The sequence below is a fragment of the Camellia sinensis genome, chromosome 10 (genome assembly GCF_055761805.1).
Source record: "Camellia sinensis isolate YWXY chromosome 10, ASM5576180v1, whole genome shotgun sequence".
NCBI lineage: Eukaryota > Viridiplantae > Streptophyta > Magnoliopsida > Ericales > Theaceae > Camellia > Camellia sinensis.
In genome coordinates, this window is record NC_138970.1 from 94,948,715 (window position 1) to 94,975,755 (window position 27,041).

The 27,041-nt window shown below is 37.7% G+C and overlaps 1 pseudogene; it reads right to left on the minus strand.

Moving 5' to 3' along the window:
- Positions 1-486: 486 nt before the first annotated feature.
- On the minus strand, positions 487-15,153 carry LOC114321323 (putative polygalacturonase At3g15720; annotated as a pseudogene).
- Positions 15,154-27,041: the final 11,888 nt, after the last annotated feature.

Sequence of the window (27,041 nt, forward strand, 5' to 3'; positions counted from 1 at the left end):
GTTGCAAGGTCAAACTATTGACGCCTTGTATTACTGAAAGCAGTATCAATATTCGTGTTTGAGGAATTATATCCCACTGTTAAAATATTGATTCTCTTCTTATATTTGTGAAATTACATCCCATTTCTTAAGATTTCTAATTACTCTTTCCGTTCCAAAATAATGGTCTTTTTTGGGGAATCTAATTTTTGCAACCTTGGTGAATGATGGGAACAGTAAAGTACCAAGGGAATTTCCTAGGGTGGTTTGTGAATATTTAGATGTTTTTCTTGAGGACCTTACTGAACTATCACCTCATCGGGAGGTCAAGTTTTCTATAGATCTAGTGCCGAGGCCATCATGTCCCCTTATCGATTTGCTCCAGTAGAGTTGCTTGTTTTGAAGGAGCAATTTTAAGAATTGTTAGACAAGGGTTTTATACGCCCTAATACTTCGTCCTGGGAAGCACCGACTCTCTTTGCGAAGAAGAATGATGGTTTCTTGCTGCTATGCATTGATTACCGTAAGCTGAACATAGTCTCGGTCAAGAACAAGTATCCGTTGCTTAGAATATATATTTCTATATGCATATATGCATAGTGCGAGCACCAAAGATTGATTCAGATCTGTATCATCATTATCATCAAAATCAAAATGAGTAACAGAATCAGCAGATCCAATTAATGGACGTGGAGATCGACGATAGAAGGTCTTCCAGATCTCTGCGTCAGCGGCGGAGTCATGCCGGCGACGAGACTAACTTGAACAAGGGTTGTTTTCATCATCATCAAGGACTGACTTGAACATATCTACCTCTTTCAGGGCCTTATTAGAAACCCTCCCATCACTACTATTCAACTGTGAGATTTCAAGAGGACATGAAAGAACAAGGAAAGAACAAAACAGAATCAAAGCTCTCGTCCCTTCTCTCTCTCTCTAACCCTCCCCAGGAACTAAGTGAAAGTGAAACCCATAAATTTGATTTTGATTTTGATTTTGATTTATTTATTATTTATTTATTTTTAATTTTTCTCACCAAAATGATGTCGTTTTGGTGAGGAATTGATCTCAACCCTTATTTCCATTAGTGGGACACCCGTCGGGCCCATCTCATTTACTGTAGGAGATCACTCTAGTGGGATCACTCGAGGATCCTAACGAGAAAATGTCATGATTGTTAGTTTCATTCATCTTAAAACTGTGTTGCTTTTGAAAATAAAATTTATGAGATTGTGAAAGGGAGGCTTCAGTTCCAAGGAAAGCTGAAAAGGCTATTTTGCAAAAGTCCATAAAATGAATGTTAATGTGCTAGATTGTTGGGTGTTTTGGGAATTTCCAAAAAGGTTAGCGCTTTTTAGTCTTTTTTACACGAAAAAAAGTCAATTTTTTTTAACATAAAAAGGCCAAAAAGTTACAAAAAGTCAAAAAATTAATTTTTTACTAACTTTTCAAAACACCACTGAATCAACTTGGAGAGGACAAGAGGATAACTAGTCGAAGGCAAAGAAAAACAGGTGCCTTCAAGAGAGCAAGATTGGAGGAGGGAAAATTTGAGGAAACCGCTCTATTTGGATATCTGGGTAGGGATTTAAAATGGAAAAGAAAAAAAGTGTATAAAATGTAAATTACATTTAGTTATATTCCATTTAAATTTCATCTACATTTTCTGTCCTTTCTTTCTTTTTTTTTTTTTATTTTTTTTTTAATTTTTAAATTTCTACAAAAATTCATAATCCCAACACTGTCTAAAGACCAAATGTTTAAGTTTAACCTTCTAACTTAAACATGAGTCAGTTTCATTATGTTTATTCTTCGGTGCATGGAGTACCTGATTAGTTTGTAATACAAACCAAGGCTAAGATGACTCCAGTGAATGGAGAGGCCAGTAGCTCTTCAGACAGGTCTAAGATGATCAAACTTCTTTAGGTTGCCAAGAATTCCACTTAGGTTTTGTTTGGAAAGTGGGTCGGTGATTTGAGTTTTTGATTTTTTTGATTATTTTAGTTTGGGGTTAAAAAGTTTGTTTAGGTTGAGCTGTTTGAGTTTTTTGACTTTTGATACTAATTTAACCAAAAAACTAAATTAGCCTACATACCAAACGAAGGCTTGAAATGTTGTCATCCCGAGCCAAATTTCTGGCTCAACTATTATGTGAATGGGGCACAAAATGGCCCATGTAATGTATAACGGGCACCGATACACATATATATAGGGGTTCAATTCAAGCGAGTTCAAGTAGGTTGAGAAGTTGTCAAAGCCTAACCCAAGTTATGCTGAGAGTTACCCAGACCTACCCAAACTTAGGCTGCGTTTGGGAAGTTGGGTTTGGGCTAAATTAGCCACTAAATGACAAAAGTGGCTAATTTAGCCACAAACGGACAAAAGAAAGTTGGGAGCATGGCTGCAACAATTTGGGAAGTAAATTTACCATACTACCCCACATGAAAGAGGGGCAGCGTCAGCCCACAGAAAGTAAAAAAAAGAAAAAAAAGAAAAAAAAAAAATCAAATCAGGCTTTTTACCAGGAAAGACAAAGAAAGTTGAAAAAAAAATAAAAACATTTTTTTTTTGTTTTTTGTTAAAATATTTTATGAAAATAAATTTAAACTATATTTGATAAAAATATTTTTAAATATTTTTTTTTTGTTATGTATTTGGTTATGATTTGAGTGTAGAGTTGTGAAAGTAGTATGGAATTTCAAGTTATGTGTTTGGTTATGAGTTACCTCAATAATTTATGAATTGAGTTTCATTTTATGTGTTTGGTTACGACTTGAGTGTAGAGTTGTTTTTAAATTTAAAATATTAACATTTTAAATTATTTAAATTTCGACTTATGTATTTGGTTATGATTTGAGTGTAGAGTTATGAAAGTAGTATGGAGTTTCGAATTATGTGTTTGGTTATGAGTTTTCAAAATAATTTCTTAATAAAGTTTTGTTTTACATGTGTAGTTACGATTTGAGTGTAGAGTTGTTTTAAATTTAAAATATTAACATTTTAAATTATTTAAATTTAAAACAAAATTTTTAAAATTTTTAAAATTTTTGAATATTTATTTTAAATTTTTTACTTATTCAATTTTGTAGATTATTTACATTATTTAAATATTTAAAATAAAATTAAAATTAAAATTAAAATTAAATTTAAAATAAAAATAAAAATAAAAATAAAAATTTGAATAAAAATAAAAATTATATTAAATATTTAAAAATAAATTATTTAAAATACGCAGGACAATATAATAAATATTTTATGTGTTTGGTTACGATTTGAGTGTAGAGTTGTTTTTAAATTGAAAATATTAACATTTTAAATTATTAAAATTTTTTGAGTATTTAAATTATTTAAATTTTTTTGTTAAAATTATTTTTTGAATATTTAAATTATTTTAATTTTTACGATTTAAATTTTTTGAATATTTATTTTAAATTTATACCAACGTAAATTTTTTAGATTATTTACATTATTTAAATATTTAAAATAAAATTAAAATTAAATTTAAAATAAAACATTAAAAATATTAATATTTTAAATTATTTAAATTGAACATTATTTAAATTATCCAACATTAACATTATTTAATAGTAACATTATTTAAAATTTAAAAAGAAAATTATCCAAATTCGGTCCTCCACGGAGGCTGACGTGGAGGACCACTTTTATTGCCACAGGTACAAGTTGAACATAAGGGGCAGTTTGGTAATTTAATAGTAAGACACATCACCAAAAAGTCCAAAAGCCAAAAAAGTCAAAAAGTTCTTCCCAAACCAGGCTTTTTAGCCCAGGCTAAAATAGCAAAAAAGCCAACCCACTTCCCAAACGAAGGCTTAAATTATAACCCGCGATTGTTTGCTCAAACCTAGCCCGAGTTAGGCCCTTATTGCATATAAGTTTGAATTTTTATTTATTTATTTATTTATTTTGTGTGCAACTAAGTTAATTAATTTGTTAAAATTAGACTATATTTACATTTTTTTTGGGTATAAAATCATTAATAATATCAAAACAAATAATTTATATAATGTGAGAGAGACAATAATTGAAGAAACCAATGTAAAGCTATAGTGGTCTTTGCAATTTTGAAGTCAAAAACGAAAAAGGTAAAAGTTTTGTATTGTGTTACTTGTATATATATAATATATATTTAATATGATCTAATAATCTAAATTATTTTAACATCATCCAATGATTAATAATTTGCATATATGTTTAATATTTTTTTTTTATCTATTTATATATATAATTCAAGTTTTGGGTTGTTCAGTATCTTTATCCAAGCTCACCCAAACTTAATTTGAGTTTTTGAATTTTTGTCCAAGCCCACTTCAAATTAAATTTGTCTGAACCCTAAAAAAGGTTGGCCTAGACTCAGATTGCTCGGGTTGAGTCCGTGCAAATTGCACTCTTACACATAAGCAAGTGAATAGACACTGATCATTATTTATAGGTTAAATTACATTCATCACAATGTTTGATTTGATTTTCGAAATGAGTTTTCTCATGAAATTTCAAAAATACTAAAAATTAATTTGGTAAAAAATTGAAAAAAAAGCAAGAAAAAAAGCATAATTTTCAAATGATTTTTATTTAGATTAAAAATTATTTTTTTAAATTCAAAAATATTTTTTTGTGTTTATTTTTGTTAAATAAATTTCAATTTTTTTTTAAAAATAAATAATTCATAAACCAATTTTGAAAATGAACCCAAACAAAGAAAATTTATAAAATTAACATAACTATACCCTTCTCTTCTTTACTAAGGTTAAAACAAATGAGGATATACAAATGTTGTGTAGACACAAAAATAATAAAGATAAACATGACAATATCATTTTTTTTATTCACATGACTAAAAAATAATTAATGAAAAGTGGGCAAAAAATTATCTGAATTAAAACTTGGACTATAATATAATTACATTAAACTTGTAGTGTTGATGATATTTTTTCTTAACTTCAAAAAGGTTAATGTAATTCACATTTTTTTTTTTAATTTGAGAATTTAATTTATGCCAGTCACAACTCATACTCTGCACTTGTTCTAATCTTAAAAAACATAAGTAATGTTGGATACGTTTTGTATCTAATAGTAATGTATATCTCTGAAAAAAGAAAGTTTAATAGTAATGTTTGATACAAAATCTATCCAATTTCCATAATCAAAATTCTCTACCCTAACATTGTCAACTGACCAAGAATTTCCATAATCTGAACAAACTATGATCAACAATTTATGCACATGAAATTAAAAAAATAAAAATGTTTTTACCATTTTCTTAAGGCACGCTCTAGTCCATTTTACAATTTGCATTTTGGGGACCTATTTTTGATTTATATTGACAATTTAAATTGTTCATTATGCAAGGCTTATCATGAAGATTAACCACGCAAAAAATTAAATTAATCAAATATTGATATCCATATAATCGAATGACAAAATTGTACACACAAAATTTATTTATTTTTTTTAATTTTTTAATTTTTTGCATGGTTTTATGATCCTATTACATAAATATTGATGTCTGATTAATTTGATTTTTTACATGTGTAATTTCTCTACGGGACTTACATGACGAACCGTTCGAATAATCGAGATTGGTCCACAATAGGCCCACAAAATACAAATCGCACCATCTAGTCCATTTATGGACCGACAACGAGCCATACTTTTTATCTTTTATTTTTAAACTACACAAAAACATGTTTTACCATTGACAAATATAAAAATGATCTGACTAGGCAAACAAAGAGCATGGACGTAGCTTTATCCATTGCTGTGGGTACGTACTTTTATTTTTTTAGGAAAATTCTTTATAGATTTTTTACCAAATTTTATTATATCCAGATAAAAAAAAAGAATGAATCTAATGACTGATGGGAGAATTCTACTTACAAGAAAATCTAATAAAAATCTAATGGATGATGAGAAAATTCTATTCATAAGAAAATCTAATAAAAAAATCCGATTATGTATAACACATCAAATGGAAAGATGGAAAGTCCAATCGTCGATCCAATCCAAAATTAATTTTTTTGGCAATTCTTATTGTAAAATTGATCTATATAAGAACCATGTGCAAAGTCACTACGTTCTTTACAAAGTACTCATAAACTCTATCCATATAATTTAAGTCGATCTCAGTTTTAATTCCTTACTATGGAGTCAAAGTTTGCTTCTTCCTCATCCATCGTCTTCATTCGTTGTGTTCTTCTTTTTGTGCTCAATTGGAACCACCATGTAACGCCCCAAATTTCTAACCCAAATGATAATACAACAATCATGGCTCTTTTAAGGAAAACTGAATATAAATCTCCAAACTTGTTGAGATATACCTCCTTATTGGAGTGTGGGACCCAATTGATTTGTTAAAGAGTTTCAATTTGACTTGGTTTAGGGAAAATCGATGTGATTCCCCACAAGTAAATCAATCAATGTGAATAAAAACTAATGCGGAAAAATTAAATCAAAGGCAACACAAGAATTTTTACGTGGTTCCCTCAATGTGAGGTACGTCCACGGGATCGAAATCCGATTCCACTATCAACCAAATAATTCCAAACAATAATGGTCTCACAAAACCACCCTTAGGTGAATTCCAAATAATCACAAATAAACAAAGAGGAAAAACCTCACCAAATAGATGAATCAAAATCTTCAGAATCAGAGTTGAAGAAGATCCAAAATAACGAACCAAACATCAATCGAAGATGCCCAAAAAACCCAAGCTTCAAAAAAAACCAAAATTGAACCAATCTATGAATCTTTGGCACTGTTTCCGAAGTAACGTGACAGTATGGCCGCCGCACACTTTTTTTGGTTTTCAATCAATCTACAACTTACAGCACACCCAAATCAATATATATATATTGTTAATTTTAGGGTTTGTTTTATCAAAACCCTAGTTGTAACTAAATTGGATTGGGCCTTCACAAATTTTTATATATTATATTTAAGGAGACCCAATCTAATTTGGTAACAATTAGGTTTGATTACAAAACCCTAGATTCACAATATAATTTTTGGGTGTATTATTTTTCCCAAGTGACACACTACGGCAGCAACATAGATTCAGGAGCCGAACATTGATTCTTGAGGCATAAGTTCAATTAATGGTTCATTGTTGCTGTGCATTGTTGGTAGAAGAAAAGCAAAACGGCGGCTGCAAACATTTTGTTTCCGAAGTACTGCGGCTAATTTGTGTGGGTGCGCAGTGGGTTTATTTTGGCTTTGTGTGGAAGTTGTTTTGGTTCGTTATTTTGGATATTCTTCAACTTTAGTTCTGAAGATTTTGGTTCTTCTATTTGGTGAGGTCTTTTCTCTTTATTTATTTGTGATTATTTGGAATTCACCTAAGGGTGGTTTTGTGAGACCATTAGTGTCTCGTTTGTAATCGTTTGGAACTTATTTGATTGATAGTGGAATCGGATTTCGATCCCGTGGACGTACCTCACATTGAGGGAACCACGTAAAAATTCTTGTGTTGCTTTTGATTTAATTTTTCCGCATTAGTTTTTATTCCCATTGATTGATTTACTTGTGGGGAATCACATCGATTTTCCCTAACAAAACTTACATTACATGATACAATAATTCTTCATGAAACAATACATTAATCCAACAAAAAGTAAATAAATAAATAAATATCCGGTTTACAAGCTTCCAAGGCTTGAGCCTGATTACACAAAACGGATATTCAAACCCACACACATACAACCCTTGGCTTACACACAGAGTCACAGCAAAATGAGAGTCTCGTACTCTCAACACACATTTACTCACCTTTAGAGCATCTCCAACGGTAGTAGGCATTTTACCTATCTAAATATTACTATAAAGTATATATTTTATTTTGCCTATCAACTGTTTTATGTTTTTACTCCAACCATGCTCTTTATTTTAGCTATTAATCCAAATACTATTAATTTTATAGAATGCCACGTCAACAACAAAGATGGAGGGAAATGATCCTAATGATTGAATACATTTTGCCTAGCGTTGAAGGCTAGCTACATGTAGCTAGTGAATATGAGTTGAGCCAAAATGCCTAATCATATGCCTAGTGCGTTGGAATTGAAAAAAGTGAATCACACTAGGCATTTTAACTAACAAGTATGATATGCCTAGTGCATTGGAGATGCTCTTAGTTAGGTGGCATCACCACATCTTTTCCTACACAAAAATTCCGTAGGTTGAGCATAAAGCCCAGTAGGAAATCCTTAACAAAGTATATACATTTTATACAAGTCTCAAGAGATGAAATGCACATGTCATGCTATGCTCATTTTTGAAGATAAATCACATTCTCATCTTTTGAAAACTATCATGCTCAATGATGTCATGCAATTTCAATTGTTCAAAACTTAACAATTTATTTCAAGGGCGGTAAATACGACTTTGGTAATTCCTTGGTCGGTGTGTGCAAGTAGACTATACAAGTACTACCAAATTGTCATTTTTACCGGTATTAACTGGAAGGCTCAACACCTATCCACACGGGTTTTCGGTCTTTCACCTTGGACTCTCAGGCCAACTTATTCAATATTATCTACACCACCTATCAAGACTTACCAACGTATTTACTCAAAACCATTTCATGAAAACTTGTTTCTCAATATTCTTTTCTCAATGCAAGTTTTCAAATCAACTTTCAAAGTTTAATGTAATCAAATGAATTGTTATGCCAATAACACAAGATGAATATAAATACTTTTATTCCAATTCATCATCTAAGGAATAATATAGTTCCCTCTTCTCAAGTATCCTCAACAATTAGTCATTTTAAGACTATTTCAACGTTTTGAACAATAATTTCCAAAATGAACAACAATTCTCATATTCCCTTAAATTCATCATTTATATAAATATAAATATGAATTTTTCCAAACATCCATTTATTTTGACACACAAAATAAATACAACAATATCATTCATAGATTTTTAGTCTCTTTTAAAAAAATTCCCAAATTCTAGGTTTTCTCACCAAAACTATACAACTCAAATCATTTGAAAGAAAACTTTCCAAAATCATATTTTCTTCAATCAACGAAGATCAAAACCTATAAGATCATTTTAAAAGAACAAGAGACAAGCCCACTTTCAAAATCACTCAACTTCTTGAATCAACAATCAATTTTCAAAGCTATCGAAAGATGATTTCGAAAATCATATAGATCTTGCAAAAATATATATATAACTCTAAGAAAAAGAAATGAGATGAAACCCCCAAAATCAACGGTGTCGAAACTCGATCTTCACCGCACACAACGAAGCCCTCGAGAAGTTAATCAACTTTGATGAAGAACTTATGGCAGAACTCTAATGGATCTTGTAAAATCAAGGTTTTGATCCAATTTGGTGTAAGGAAATATAGAGGGTAGGGAGAGGAAATGGTGTTTAGAGAGAGAGAGAGAGAGAGATATACAAAAGTGATTTGAAATATTATATTCACGAACTGATATAACATGGTCCGCTCGAGCATGGAAAGCCCAGCTCGAGCGTCAAAAGCCCCGCTCGAGCGTCAAATACACTTTTCCAGTACTTTTGTAGACAGGTCAAACTTTTGAAATCAAACATTCTCCGCTCGAGCGCATAAACGGCCGCTCGAGCGGACAAGCAACTTCTAATGCATTTTGCATTTTTGCTTCGGGGGCACTGCCCCTCAACCCAGCCAGGGCGCTGCCCTAGGACCCGCCAAGGGGCGTTGCCCCCTAGACCCCTGCGAGTTGACCGAGCAGCTCGATTCTCGCCAGGGCGCTGCCCTTGGACCTGCCAAGGGGCGTTGCCTCCTAGACTCCTGTGAGCTGACCGGGCAGCTCTATCCCCGACATACTCAGCAAAGTGGCAAAACTGGGATCGCTACAACCTTCCCTCCTTAAAGAATTTTGTCCTCGAAATTTCAAATCAAACTACCCAAACAAAGGGTTTTTAGCGATCAAAACCATGCTATTTCATTTTCAAATCACAATACTAACTCTCAACCAAATTCCACAATTTCCACCATGGTTATCTCATTAACAACAACCTCCTAAATACACATAAACATGAAATTTCTCAAAAAGTAATGGCAACTCTAAACAACCTTATGCTTAAAACAATAACGCACATATCAACATGTGGTTAACAACTTTAAATACGCTTCCCTCAACACTAGGGAATATTACAAAGAAAAGCAACTTAAGCATTTTCAAATAAATACGGATATTTGGAACAGACTTCCGCCTCCCGTTCCCACGTCGCTTCTTCAACTCCATGGTGTCTCAACAGCACCTTTACCAACGGTATAGTTTTGCCCCGTAGCACCTGCTCCCGGGCATTTAATATTTGAACCGGTCGTTCTTCGTAAGAGGCATCCCCATCTACCTTCAAGTCAGCCTAATCAAACACATGAGAAGGGTCGGGTTCATATTTCCTAAGCATAGCTACATGAAATATGTTGTGAACTCCCGAAAGTTGTGGTAGTAAAGCTAACCGCTATGCCACTTCCCCAATTCACTCTAAGATCTCAAAAGGCCCAATGAACATTGGAGATAATTTATCACTCTTACCAAATCTCATTAAACCCCACCTTGGTGAGATTTTTAGAAACACATGGTCACTAACTTCAAAAGATAAAGGTCATCTCCTCTTATCGGCATAACTCTTTTGTCGGCTTTGGGACATAGCTAACTTTTTCCGAATGAGAACAACTTTCTCGGTTGTCTCTCTAACAATTTCTGGACCTAGTAACGGTGCACCACCCACTCCAGCCCAACAAACCGGTGATCTACAAGGTCGGCCATACAAGACCTCAAATGGTGCCATCCCAATACTAGCTTGGTAACTGTTGTTGTAAGCAAACTCAATCAATGGTAAGTGCCTTTCCCAAGGCCCTTTAAAATCAAGGACACAAGCTCTAAGCATGTCCTCTAAAATCTGAATAGTACGTTCCGACTGTCCATCGGTTTGAGGATGATAAGCGGTGCTAAGAGTTAATTTAGTTTCCAACGCTTCTTGAAGGCTTTGCCATAACCGAGGAGTAAAATGAAGATCCCTATCCGACACAATAGTCAGAGGAACTCCATGAAGTCGAACTATCTCTCTAATGTACAACTCTGCCATGTGTTCAACTGAGTTGCTGGTGCACATCGGAATGAAATGGGTAGACTTAGTCAACCTATCAATAATCACCCAAACGGCGTCATTGCCTCGTTGTGTTCTAGGAAGCCCAACTACAAAATCCATGGTAACACGCTCCCATTTCCACTCGGCTATCAGTAAGGGTTGTAACAAACCCGCTGGTCTTTGGTGTTCGGCCTTCACTTGTTAACAAGTAAGGCACTTGATACAAATAAAGTGACATCCCGGTTCATACCCCTCCAACAAAATTGGCGACTAAGATCATGATACATTTTAGTGCCTCCCGGGTATACCGCAAGGCGTGAGTGGTGGAACTCCCAAAGTACTTCCTCTCTACAAGATTCTGGTACAAACAAACGGTCTAGGTAACGTACACTCAGATCCGAGTGAACGTTCAAACATTTCTCTTCTTTTCCATTAGAAACCTTAACACAGATTGATTCTACATCACGGTCTCCTCGTTGTGCCTCTATGACCTTTCTAACCAAGGTAGGTTGAGCATTTAAAGTAAATAAGGTAGCACTCTCTCCGGACTCACCCAAGTGCAAATCAAACTTGCCAATAACATCTAGCATATCCCATTCTTGAATGGTCACACTTGCCAAACTACTCACAAATTTTCGACTCAAAGCATCGGCCACCACATTGGCCTTCCCTGGATGATAGTGTAACTCAAAGTCATAATCCTCCATAAATTCCATCCACCTCTGTTGTCGTAAATTCAAGTCTTTTTGAGAAAACAAATACTTTAGACTCTTATGATCGGAGAAGACTTCAAATTTCTCACCGTACAAGTAATGCCTCCAATTTTTCAAAGCAAAAATCACCGTTGCTAATTCTAGATCATGGGTGGGGTAATTTTTCTTATGAGTTTTCAATTATCGTGAATCGTAGGCCACAACTTTTCCCTCTTGCATCAAGACACAACCAAGTCCATTCCCAGACACATCACAGTAGACAGTGTAATTCAAACCTCTTTCTGGAATTATCAAAATCGGTGCGGTAGTAAATTATGTATATACTAATCGATTTCATCATTAGTAAATTATGTATATACAAATATCAATTTCATCATTAGTAAATTAAAAAAAATGATAAACAACAACAACAACAAATGTACATAACGATATAAGGTATTGATAATAATGTATGTACTAATCCAAGGTATATACTCTTACTTCATTTTTGCAAGGGTCATGTGGACAATAATACTGGTTGATCAATATAGGGTTGTCTGTTTCAATAAGTATAATGTCAACAAAAGAAATTATCTTAGCATATCCGGACCCGCCCTAAAAAACACACAAAAAATTAACATATGAATTTGAGAAAAGGAATAGTGAACAAAATATATAATTAAGGCAAATAAAGTCAGATTAAATTAATTTCTAAACTTAGTTTGAGTTTCTTGCTTGCCATGTCTTGATCCTTGCCCCACATTTTGAGTTCCATTGAAGGTACAATTGTTCACAAGTAGTTCTTCCACTGTAGCTCTGCTTCCATTTTTTCCCAAGCTTCCAATGCTAACAAACAAAAGAAAAGAAATATATATATATATATATTTTCAAAAAATAACTCGTTAGAACTTAAATTTATTATTCTTATGAAAGTTTATGCATAATTTTTTCGTAAAATTATGTAGTGGAAGCAATTTTGTAAATAAAATTCATTTTAATGAGAATTTTGACCTTATTCCATGGCCTGGACCGCAATTTACGCCAGTAATGTTGATAAATTTGCAGCCATTAATCATAGCAATGCAGTCATCACCTACAATTATTGCAATTTTTTTTTTTTGGATAAAATTCATACAAGTAAATATGTACTAAGCAACAAACATCAAATGAAGGAAAACTGCTAAAAAGACCAAATAAAAAGTTTTTAAAAAATGAAACCAGTTCCAATGTAAGAATCGTGAATCTGAATACGGGTGGAATTGCTGATGTCAATGCCATCGGTGTTAGGGCTAGTTTTAGGTGCAGTTATATGAATGTTTGAGATGGTGGCAACTGCACAGTTGGTAGTCGAAATGTGGTTATTTGCGCTATCGACATGCCTCAGTCCACTTAGCTGAAGGTTGTTACACCGATTGAACGTCAAAGCCTGGCAATGAAAATTGTAACTGTTTGAGCTCAAACATCTTTAATTTAAGAACAATATGTGCTTCTAATAATGCTTATAACAATTTATTCTGATTTTTCAAGATACCCACCATGTAGTATTTTCTTAAACTCAAAGAGAATTTTTAAACTTGTTTAAAATAAAAATAAAAATATTGGGTTTAGGATCAAAGACATTGATTTATTATTTTACAAAAAAAAATTAACATTTTTTTTAATAAGCGTGCTTTCATGAGTATGAGCCAATAAACAATATAAATTGCCCGAGAGTAAAAATAGAAATTTTTACTTACAGCAGGCCTCGTCTTGCAATTTGTTCCCTGTAGATGAAGATTGAGAACACATGTAAGAAAATTTTCAAATGAGTAATGATGTACAAATAAAAATTCTATATAAATTTTTTTACAAGAATGATACGGTAAAATTAAATGAGCATAATCCAAACAATTTTGAATGTTTTAGAACAAAGGAATAGGGATTTGAGACATATAGATAATCTCGTGCTATGCATAAGTTTAATTAGGATTAGATGAGATTAATAAGTAACACTCTATTTTGGATTGAGGGTTTGGTGGGAAAAGAAAAGATTCAAAGAGAATGAGATTTTTTTATCAATCCTTGTTTGTATGATTAATAAGGTGAGTAATTACAAGAAAGAAAGAAAATTGGTGAGAAAAACAAATAACTCCAAACGTAAGTCTTATTTTTCACCAAAAGTTGTAAGATTTATTGAAAAACTAAAATTACTCTTTACAAAAAAAATTATAATACCTAAACTAACACCCTAAACATAGAGGAAATTAGAATTTAAAAAAAAAAAAAAACACATGTATCCTCCTCTTGTAATCATTGTCCATCCAAATAAAAAGTTAGAATTGCAATAATATATATTTTTAATTTTCTAACCAAGATGAAAAACTCCAATTATTATTATTATTATTTTTTCTCACATCCAAACAGAACCCACCTTTGGACAGGAATCCCACCAAGATTTTCCAGTGCCATCAATTTGTCCAGTTCCACTGACAATAAGCCTATTAACATTTGAGAAAACAAGCAAAGTATGAGAGTTAATATCACCAAAATTCATCATGTCTGGTGCTTTAATGTCACCCCAAACCTGTATTTCATCAATGAAAAAGAAGAAAATTGCATTTTAATCATAGCAGAATTGTTGGGTATTTTAAAGTTATTAAAAAAAAGAGAATATTAATGTAAAAATAAATCACAAAAACACAATAAACGTGGAACTTGCATGCAGTGTGTCTCTGTTTGGTTACTATTAAAAAATTTTTTTCTGTCTATTTAAATCAAAAGGGAAAAAAAATTGCATGTTTGGGCAAGAAATCGTTACTAAAAAATATGCCAATTTAGATGACAAGATTAAAAAAAAAAAAAAAGAGTTGCTTTTTTAACAAGACACATCATCTTTGGCAAGTGCTTAAAGGTTATTTTTTATTTTTTAGTTTTGGTAAAAATTTTAAAGTTATTATTATTATTTTTTAAATTTCAAGTACTTTCAATTTTGAAGATCTAAAAACTGTATTTTTTTAAACACCAAAGACAATTCCAAACCCCACCCCAGCTTTTCAATATCAAAATGTAACGTTTTTACTAATAATTTTATCTTAAAAAATTATTAAAATAAGGAAAAAGAATAAAATTATTAAAAACGTAATTGTTAAACCAGCGCCACGTGTCTCATCCTATGACTTGTTTCCGTATTAGTACTACTGATTTCAAAACAAGGGGAAAAAAAATATCAAGAAAAAATTGCAACATAAAGTCTACACACACACATATATATATATATATATATATATAAATGCATTAAATATAAATAAAATGATTTAAAATATAATTGAAAAAAATAAAATGAAAATCATGAGTTTTAATAAATAAATACCTGGACATAGAGGACTTGCATGGATGTCATTCTTGTTTCCAGGTATGATCATATTAGGACTGTTCGATGTTGATCCACAAATTGCACTCCATGCCTTCAAAAAATGCCTTTCGCCTTTGACAAATTAAAATAATTAAGACGTTACTAATCCATAAAATATAGAATAAAAAATAAAAAATATTTGAAAGCCAACACCGCCGAAGCCAACTCTATGACCTGAGCACGTTCTATGTGGATAGAATTATTTTTTCCAAGCTAGATGATTTAAATCACTTAGAGTAGGCATATGGAACGTTATAGCATAGTTGTATTTTATAAAACACATAATTCAAAACAGTTTTTTAAAATTTTGTCACATAATTTTGATTTTCAAAAATATTACCTAAAATAAAATAAATATATCATCATAACAGCTAATCAATTTTTGTAACCAATTAATATTTTTCATTCAACGAACAATTCAAAAATTGAAATATAATGCACGCGTATAATATGTATACCACCAAATTCATACGAAACCACCATCATCAGTCATGGTCATAAATAAAAGTTTTGTTTTTCTGATCAAAATCAAAAAAATTAATAATAATAAAACACTTACAAATTGAGTCCATCTCATCTCTAGTATAAGCATTCTAAATTTGATTCTATGACAAGATTAAAAATAAATAAATAAATAAAATTTCCTAATAAAATAGGACACTAAAAATTGTGTAAACATACCTATTAGAGTATTGTTAAGGTCATATGTAATTATGCGGACATTTGGGGATGAGTTATAAAATGTCAAAAAGTCTCTTTTTATTTTAAATTTTGATTATCCGGGAACTCTCAAGGCCTAGCCCATTTATGAACCGACCTCATGAGCCAACTCAAGGAAGGATGTCAAGGAACTCACCCTTCACCCCTCAATTTCAGTCAAGGACTATAAGAAAGTTGGTATAAGTTTCGAATCCGGAACTTTCAGTTATGCAAACCGTTATCTTATTAAACTGATCTAATCCTTGGGTTAAAGTCACGTATTTTTTTATGATCAGTTAAAAAAAAGTCAAACAATACATAAAGAAAATTGTCTCACAAAAAATGGTTTTTTGAGCGACTTCCCAAATCTCTTTTTTAAAGCTTTTTAAAAAGTCAAAAAATTTAAAAATTACTAAAATCAAGAACACTGTATATCCAAAAAAGAGAATCACAAAAGTGACTATAATTTATAATGTATGAATTAGATTTATTTTATGTGCAACTTAACCATATCAAATCAAAGTATACACCGTAAATTTAAATTTTATATACGTTTAATTTTTCATTTTTTTTTTAGTACAAAACAATTATATTGCCAAATAGATCAAGAGCAATTCTTACAAGGGATTTTTATTGATAAGTCCAATTTAGAAATGTTTTAACCCAAGAAGTTTATGAAGGAATTTTTTAACCTATTTAGTCCCATGTATATATAGTTTTATTCCATAAAGTCCATTTTCTTGATTTACACTATTTTCTTGGACACTTATGCCCTTATATTCAATTTTGATACCCTTATAAATATTTTTTGAACGATTAACAATTTAATAATGTGAACATTCATCTTTTAAAATTCACATTGGTAGGAATGTAAAATTGGCCCGTGGGCAGCCCGAAACCCGCCCGCGAGCCGGGGCGGGCCCGGCCCGTTGACAATGTGAATATTCACATTGACATGTTAACATTCACATTAATAGGAGTGTAAAATTGGACCGCGTTCCGTGGCGGCGCGAAACCCGCTCGCTGTCCATGGGCGGCTCGGGGCGGGCCCAGTCCGGCCCATTGACAATGTGAATATTCACATTGACATGTTAACATTCACATTGATAAGAGTATAAAATTGGCCCGCGGCCCATGGGCGGCCAAAAGCCCGCCCACGGCCCGGGGAGGGCCCAGCTCAGCCCGTTGACAATGTGAATATTCACATTGACATGTTAACATTCACATTGATAGGAGTGTAAAATTAGCCCGCACCTCGTGGCTGCCCGAAACCCGTCCACGGCACATGGGCGGCCCGGGGCGGGCCCGGCCCGGCCTGTTGACAATGTGAATATTCACATTGACATGTTAACATTTACATTGATAAGAGTATAAAATTGGCCAGCAGCCCAGGGCGGGCCCGACCCGGCCCGGCTCGTTGACAATGTGAATATTTACATTGACATGTTAACATTCACATTAATAGGAGTGTAAAATTGGCCCCCGTTCCGTGACTGCGCGAAACCCGCCCGTGGCCCATGGATGGCCCGGGGCAGGCCCGGTCCGGCCCGTTGACAATGTGAATATTCACATTGACATGTTAACATTCACATTGATAAGAGTATAAAATTGGCCTGCGGCCCATGAGCGGCCAAAAGCCCGCCCGCGGCCCGGGGCGGGCCTGGCCCGGCCCAGTCCGTTGACAATGTAAATATTCACATTGACATGTTAACATTCACATTGATAAGAGTGTAAAATTGGCACGCAGCCCGTGGGCGGCCCGAAGCTCGACCAAAGCCCGTGGCGGGCTTGGCCCGACCCGTGACAATGTGAATATTCACATTAACATGTTAATATTCACATTGATAAGAGTATAAAATTAGCCCGCGTTCCGTGGCTGCCCGAAACCCGCCCACGGCCCGTGGGCGGCCCGGGGAGGGTCCGGCCCGGCCTGTTGACAATGTGAATATTCACATTGACATGTTAACATTCACATTGATAAGAGTGTAAAATTGGCCCGTGACCCGTGGGCAGCCCGAAGCCCGACCTCGGGCCGAGGCCGGCCCCGCCCGTTGGCAATGTGAATATTCACATTGACATGTTAACATTCACATTGATAGGAGTGTAAAATTGGCCTGCAGCCCGTGGGCGGCCCGAAGCCAGACCGCAGCCCGAGGCGGGCTTTAACCCGACCCGTGACAATGTGAATATTCGCATTGACATGTTAACATTAACATTGATAGGAGTGTAAAATTTTTCCACTGCCCGAAGCTCGCCCACGGCCCGGGGTAGGCCCGGACCCAAACCCGGGCCGCCCATGGGACGCAAGTCGATTTTACACTGTTATCAATGTGAATGTTAACATGTCAATGTGAATATTCACATTGTCAACAGGCCAGGCCGGGCCGGGCCCGCCTCGGGCCGTGGACGGGTTTCGGGCAGCTACGAGGCACGGGTTAATGTTACACTCTTATCAATGTGAATGTTAATATGTTCATGTGAATATTCACGTTGTCAACGGGCCGGGCCCGCCTCGACCCGGGGCCGGGCTTCGGGCTGCCCACGGGTCACGGGCCAATTTTACATTGTTATCAATGTTAATGTTAATATGTCAATGTGAATATTCACATTGTCAACGGGTCGGGCCGGGCCTGCCCTAGGCAGCGGGCGGGCGGGCTTCGGGCCGCCCACGGGCCACGGGCCAATTTTACACTCCTATCAATGTGAATGTTAATATGTCAATGTGAATATTCACATTGTCAACGGGCCGGGCCGGGCTCGCCCTAGGCCGCCCATGGGCTTCGGGCCGCCCATGGGACGCGAGTCAATTTTACACTCTTATCAATGTGAATGTTAACATGTCAATGTGAATATTCACATTGTCAACAGGCCGGGCCGGGCCCGTCCTGGGCCGCCCACGAGCCGTGGACTGGTTTCGGGCAGCCACGGGTCGCGGGCTAATTTTATACTCTTATCAATGTGAATGTTAACATGTCAATGTGAATATTCACATTATCAACGAGTCGGGCCGGGCCCGCTCAGGGCAGCCCATGAGCCGCGGGCGGGTTTCGAGCCGGCCATTGGCCGCGGGCTAATTTTACACTCCTATCAATGTGAATGTTAACATGTCAATGTGAATATTCACATTGTCAACGGGTCGAGCCGGGCCCGGGCTTCGGGCTGCCCACGGGTCACGGGCTAATTTTACACTCTTATTAATATTAATGTTAATATATCAATGTGAATATTCACATTATGAACGGGCCAGCTCGGGCCCGCCTTGGGCGGCGGGCTGGCTTCGGGCTGCCCACTGGCCGCGGGCCAATTTTATACTCCTGTCAATGTGAATGTTAACTTGTCAATGTGAATATTCACATTATCAACGGGCCGGGCCGGCCCTATTTTTTTGGCCTGTGGGCTGGCCCTGCTCGACTCGAATTTTTCCGGGCACCCACGAGGATCGACATGGGTGGGGCCCCTACACATTGACGATTTGAACATTCACATTGACGGTGTGAACATTCACATTAGGGGTATTTTGATAATTATGTCACCCATAGGACTTATTAAAATATAAGAAAATAATGTGAACTAAATGGAACATACGTAGATGAAAAGGGTATTTTGGTCTTCTTATCTCAAATTAGATCTAATGGAATAGTCAAAAAGAAAAGGGTATTTTGGTCTTCTTTTTGACTATTCCATTAGATCCAATTTGAGATAAGAAGACCAAAATACCCTTTTCATCTACGTATGTTCCATTTAGTTCACATTATTTTATTATATTTTAATAAGTCCTATGGGTGACATAATTATCAAAATACCCCTAATGTGAATGTTCACACCGTCAATGTGAATGTTCAAATCGTCAATGTGTAGGGGCCCGGCCCATATCGATCCTCGTGGGTACCTAGAAAAATTTGAGTCGGGCCGGGCTGGCCCACAGGCCAAAAAAATAGGCTCGGTCCGGCTAGTTGATAATGTGAATATTCACATTGACAAGCTAACATTCACATTGATAGGAGTGTAAAATTGGCCCGCGGCCCGAAGCCAGCGCGCCGCCCGGGGCGGGCCCGGGCCGGCCCGTTCATAATGTGAATATTCATATTGACATATTAACATTAACATTGATAAGAGTGTAAAATTAGCCTGTGACACGTAGGCAGCCCGAGGCCCAGGCCGGACCCGGCCCGTTGACAATGTGAATATTCACATTGACATGTTAACATTCACATTGATAGGAGTGTAAAATTAGCCCGCGGCCTGTGGCCGGCCCGAAACCCGCCCGCAGCTCTTGGGCTGCCTTGGGCGGGCCTTGCCCGACCCGTTGATAATGTGAATATTCACATTGACATGTTAACATTCACATTGATAAGAGTATAAAATTAACCCGCGCCCTGTGGCTGCCCGAAACCAGCCCACGGCCAGTGGGCGGCCCGGCCTGGCCTGTTGACAATGTGAATATTTACATTGACATGTTAACATTGACATTGATAAGAGTGTAAAATTGACTCGCGCTCCATGGGTGGCCCGAAGCCCGTAGGCGGCCCGGGGCGAGCCCGGCCCGGCCCGACCCGTTGATAATATGAATATTCACATTGATAGGAGTGTAAAATTGGCCCGTGGCCCGTGGGCGGCCCGAAGCCCGCCCGCTGCCCAGGGCGGGCCCGGGCCAGCCCGTTGACAATGTGAATATTCACATTGACATATTAACATTAATATTGATAACAGTGTAAAATTGGCCCGTGACCCATGGGCAGCCGGAAGCCCGGCCTGTTGACAACGTAAATATTCACATTGACATGTTAACATTCACATTAATAAGAGTGTAACATTAACCCGTGCCCCGTGGCTGCCCGAAACCCGCCCACGGCCCGTGAACGGCCCAGGGCGGGCCCGGCCAGACTTGTTGACAATGTGAATATTCACATTGACATGTTAACATTCACATTGATAAGAGTGTAAAATTGACTCGCGTCCCATGGGCGGCCCGGGGTGGCCCGGGTTTGGGTTCGCGCCTACCGCGAGTCGCGAGCGAGTTTCGGGCAGCAGACAAATTTTACACTCCTATCAATGTTAATGTTAACATGTCAATGTGAATATTCACATTGTCACGAGTCGGGCCAAGCCTGCCTCGGGCTGCGGTCTGGCTTCGGGCCTCCCACGGGCTGCGGGCCAATTTTACACTCCTATCAATGTGAATGTTAACATGTCAATGTGAATATTCACATTGCCAACGGTCCGGGCCCGTCCCGGCCCGAGGTCGGGCTTCGGGCTGCCTACGGGTCACGGGCCAATTTTACACTCTTATCAATGTGAATGTTAACATGTCAATGTGAATATTCACATTGTCAACAGGTTGGGCCGAACCCGCCCCGGGCCGCCCACGGGCCGTGGACGGGTTTCGGGTAGCCATGGGGCGCGGGCTAATTTTACACTCCTATCAATGTGAATGTTAACATGTCAATGTGAATATTCACATTGTCACGGGTCGGACCAAGCCCGCTTCGGGCTTCGGGCCGGCCACGGGCTGCGGGCCAATTTTACACTCTTATTAATGTGAATGTTAACATGTCAATGTAAATATTCACATTGTTAACGGGCCGGGCCGGGCTTTTGGCCGCCCATGGGCCGCAGGCCAATTTTATACTCTTATCAATGTGAATGTTAACATGTCAATGTAAATATTGACATTGTCAACAGGCCGGACCGGGCCCGCCCCGGGTCGCCTATGGGCCGCGGGTGGGTTTCGCGTTGCCACGGGACGGGGGCCAATTTTACACTCCTATTAATGTGAATATTAACATGTCAATGTGAATATTCACATTGTCAACGGGCCGGGCCGGGTAGGGCCGCCCTGGGCTGCAGACCAATTTTATACTTTTATCAATGTGAATGTTAACATATCAATGTGAATATTCACATTGTCAACCGGCCGGGCCGAGCCTGCCCCGGGCCGCCCACGGGCCGTGAGGGGGTTTCGGGCAGCCACGAGGCGCGGGCTAATTTTACACTCCTATCAATGTGAATATTAACATGTCAATGTGAATATTCACAATGTCAATGGACCGGGCCGGGCCCTTCCCGTGTCGCGGGCGAGCTTTTGGCCGCCCATGGGCCGCGGGCCAATTTTATACTCTTATCAATGTGAAAGTTAACATGTCAATATGAATATTCACATTATCAATGGGCCGGATCGGGCTCGTCCCGGGCCACCCGTGGCCCGCGAGCGGGTTTCGCGCCGCCACGGGACGTGGGCCAATTTTACACTCCTATTAATGTGAATGTTAACATGTCAATGTGAATATTCACATTGTCAACGGGCCGGGCCCGCCCCGGCTCCCGAGCGAGTTTCGGGCCGCCCACGGGCCAATTTTACATTCCTACCAATGTGAATTTTAAAATATGAATGTTTATATCATTAAATTGCTAATCGTTCAAAAAATATTTATAAGGGTATCAAAATTGAATATAAGGGCATAAGTGTCCAAGAAAATAGTGTAAATCAAGAAAATGGACTTTATGGAATAAAACTATACATATATGGGACTAAATGGGTTAAAAAATTCCTTCATAGACTTATTGGGTTAAAACACTTCTAAATTGGACTTATCAATAAAAATCCCAAATGGAGTTTTTTTGATAAATCCACTTTCTAAGAGCTTTATTCCATCCAACCCATATTCTTTTTGAGTATTCCATTAGGTCCTATTTGAGATAAGAAGACCAAAATACCCTTTTCATTTACTTATGTTCAATTTAGTTCACATTATTTTCTTATGTTTCAATAAGTCCTATGGGTGACATAATTACCAAAATACCCTTAATGTGAATGTTCACACCGTCAATGTGAATGATCATATCGTCAATGTGTAGGGGCCCGGCCCATGTCAATCCTCGTGGGTGCTCGGAAAAATTCGAGTCGGGCCGGGGCGGGTCCCGCCCATTGACAATGTGAATATTCACATTGACATGTTAACATTCACATTAATAGGAGTGTAAAATTGACCCGCGTCCCGTGGCGGCGCGAAACCCGCCCGCGGCCCATTGGTGGCCCGGGGCAGGCCTGGTCCGGCCCGTTGACAATATGAATATTCACATTGACATATTAACATTCACATTGATAAGAGTATAAAATTGGCAAGCGGCCCATGGGCGGCCAAAAACCCGCCCACGACCCGGGGCGAGCCCGGCCCGGCCCGTTGACAATGTGAATATTCACATTGACATGTTAACATTTACATTGATAGGAGTGTAAAATTAGCCCGCGCCTCGTGGCTGCCCGAAACCCGCCCACGGCCCGTGGGCGGCCCGGGACGGGCCCGGCCCGGCCTGTTGATAATGTGAATATTCATATTGACATGTTAACATTCACATTGATAAGAGTATAAAATTGGCCAACGGCCTAGGGCGGGCTCGGCCCGGCCCGTTGACAATGTGAATATTCACATTGACATGTTAACATTTACATTGATAGGAGTGTAAAATTAGCCTGTGCCTCGTGGCTGCCCGAAACCCGCCCACGGCCTGTGGGCGGCTCGGGGTGGGCCTGGCCATTTTTTTTAAATTTTTTTTAATTTTTTCTACCAAATTTTTTTTATTTTCCACAAAAAAAGACACTAGGCCTTGGCGCGGGCCGGGCCTCGGACCGAGCCTTGAATGGGCCTTAACCGGACCGATGGGCTGGGCCGGGCTTCAAAGTGATGGCCTAGGCCCTAGCCTAGGGTCTCGGACTAAGCTCGACCCTAGGCCCAAACGAGCCTTTCCCGGGCCGGGTCGGGCCGGCCCACAGGCCAAAAAATTAGGCCTAGGCCCTAGTCTTGGCACAAGGGTATCCGGGCTTTGGAAGGGCCGATGGATCAAGCCTCGGGTCGGGCCAGTGGGCCTGGGCCTAGCCTCGAGCTTAGGTCGGGCTTGGGCAGGCTTGGCCATTTTTTTTAATTTTTTTTAATTTTTTCTACCAAAATTTTATTATTTTTCACAAAAAAATACATTGCGTCTTGGGCGGGCTGGGCCTCGGACCGAGCCTTGAATGGGCCTTAAGTGGGCCGATGGTCCGGGCCGTGCTTCAAAGTGATGACCTAGGCCCTAACCTAGGGTCTCGGACATACTCGGGCCCAGACCGAAACGAGCCTGCCCCGAGCCGTGGGCGGGCTTCGGGCAGTCCACGGGTCGCGGGCCAATTCTACATTCCTATCAATGTGCATTTTAACATGTTAATGTGAATATTCACATTGTCAACGGGCCGGGCCGGGCCTACCCCGGGCCGCGGGCAAGCTTCGGGCAGCGGGCAAATTTTACACTCCTATCAATGTTAATGTTAACATGTCAATGTGAATATTCACATTGTCACAGGTCGGGCCAAGCCTGCCTCGGGCTGCGGTCGGGTTTCGGGCCGCCCACGGGCTGCAGGCCAATTTTACACTCTTATCAATGTGAATGTTAACATGTCAATGTGAATATTCATATTGTCGACGGGCCGGGTCGGGCCCGCCCTGGGCCGCTGGCCAATTTTATACTCTTATTAATGTGAATGTTAACATGTCAATGTGAATATTCACATTGTCAACAAGCCGGGTCGGGCCCGCCCATGGGCCGTGGGCGGGTTTCAGGCAGCCACGAGGCGCAGGCTAATTTTACACTCCTATCAATGTGAATGTTAACATGTCAATGTGAACATTCACATTGTCAACGGGCCGGGCCGGGCCCGCCCCGGGCGGCGGGCTGGCTTTTGGCCGCCCATGGGCCGCGAGCCAATTTTATACTCTTATTAATGTGAATGTTAACATGTCAATGTGAATATTCACATTGTCAACAGGTCGGGCCGGGCCCGCTCCGGGCCGCCCATGGGCCGTGGGCAGGTTTCGGGCAGCCACAAGGCGCGGGCTAATTTTACACTCCTATCAATGTGAATGTTAACAAGTCAATGTGAATATTCACATTGTCAACAGGTTAGGTCGGGCCCGCCCTAGGCCGCTGGCCAATTTTATACTCTTATCAATGTGAATGTTAACATGTCAATGTGAATATTCACATTGTCAACGGGCCGGGTCGGGCCCGCCTTGGGCCGCTGGCCAATTTTATACTCCTATCAATGTGAATGTTAACATGTCAATATGAATATTCACATTGTCAACAGGCCGAGAAGAGCCTGCCCTGGGCCACTGGCTAATTTTATAATCTTATCAATGTGAACTCTTATCAATGTGAATGTTAACATGTCAATGTGAATATTCACATTGTCAACGGGCTAGGTCGGGCCCACCCTGGGCCGCTGGCCAATTTTATACTCTTATCAATGTGAATGTTAACATGTCAATGTGAATATTCACATTGTCAACAGGCCGGGCCGGACCCGCCCCGGGCAGCCCATGGGCCGTGGGCGGGTTTCGGGCAGCCACAAGGCGCGGGCTAATTTTTCACTCCTATCAATGTGAATGTTAACATGTCAATGCGAATATTCACATTGTCAACGGGCCAAGCCGGGCTGGCCCCAGGCGGCAAGCGGGCTTCGGGCCCACCCTGGGCCGCGAGTCAATTTTATACTCTTATCAATGTGAATGTTAACATGTCAATGTGAATATTCATATTGTCAAAGACCGGACCGGGCCTGCCCCGGGCCGCCCATGGGCCGTGGGCAGGTTTCGCGCCGCCACGGGACGCGGGCCAATTTTACACTTCTATTAATGTGAATGTTAACATGTTAATGTGAATATTCACATTGTCAACGGGCGCCGCCCCAGCTTGCGGGCGGGTTTCGGGCCGCCCACGGGCCAATTTTACATTTTTACCAATGTGAATTTTAAAATATGAATGTTCATATCATAAAATTGCTAACTGTTGAAAAAATATTTATAAGGGTATCAAAATTAAATATAAGGGCATAAGTGTTCAAGAAAATAGTATAAATCAAGAAAAAGGACTTTATGGAATAAAACTATACATACATTGGACTAAATGGGTTAAAAAATTCATTCACAGACTTCTTAGGTTAAAACACTTCTAAATGGGATTTATCAATAATTTACCCTTGACAAATACTCATAATATTCCATCTAACGTTCAAATTAATTTAAAATCTGAATTATACCATACAAAAGTTGGGGGGGGGGGGGAATAAGAGAAAAGTGAATAAAATAAAAGTATTTTTTTTTTCACTTTTTTTCTTCTCCACAAATTCACCCTTATTTTGTTTTTTTGAAAAAATTCAAATAGAGGCTAAATTACCATAATATAATTATATCAAACTTGTAGAACTTTGTGTAATTTTTTTAAACTTCAAAAGATATTAGTGTAGTTTATTTTATTTTTTAATTTGAAATTTTAATTTGGATGGAATTAACCTTATGTCACTATTGATTATAATTACAACTCATACTCTACACATGTTCTAATCTTTAAAAAAAGAAAAGAAAAGAAATTACTACATATAAAAAATGAGATTAAGGAAACTGCCACGTTTCATCTTCTATTGATAATTTCAATAATGCCTATTATTATAAAATAAAAAAAATAATATATGTGACCAATAAAAGAAATTTCCATGATAATGTCGAATACAACATATCAATAAAATCTATCAAATTCCACGTTTCAGCGTTTTTTTTACTTTCCTAAACCATGCAACGTGTTTTCAAACAATATAAGCTGTAAAAATTATATTTATATAATATATTATATTTATAATTATTATTATATAATATAAGCAAAAACACCGTAGTATCTTTGAGGTTCAAAAGCTCAATATATATTTTTAAAATATATTTTCTTAATTTTATAACACTTGGAATACACATGTCATTTTATGATTAGTCCAAACTATACTTAATAATTGTCAAAAATATATTATTAAAATAAGTATCATTTCCTTAAATTTTATAATGACTATATAAAGCTGACTGTTTCAAGAAAACCGTGCAATATATAATGAAATTTTATGATGTTTACGTAAATTTAAGGAAATTTTAGTAATAAGTAGTTTTGTTATATGGTTGAAATAAATTATCTGACTAGGCAAACAAAGAGCATGGATGTAGCTTTATCCATTGCAGTGGATACGTACTTTATTGTTTTAGGAAAATTCTTTATAGATTTTTTACCAAATTTTATTATATCTAGATAAAAAAAAAAAATGAATCTAATGACTGATGAGAAAATTCTACTCACAAGAAAATCTAATAAAAATCTAATGGATGATG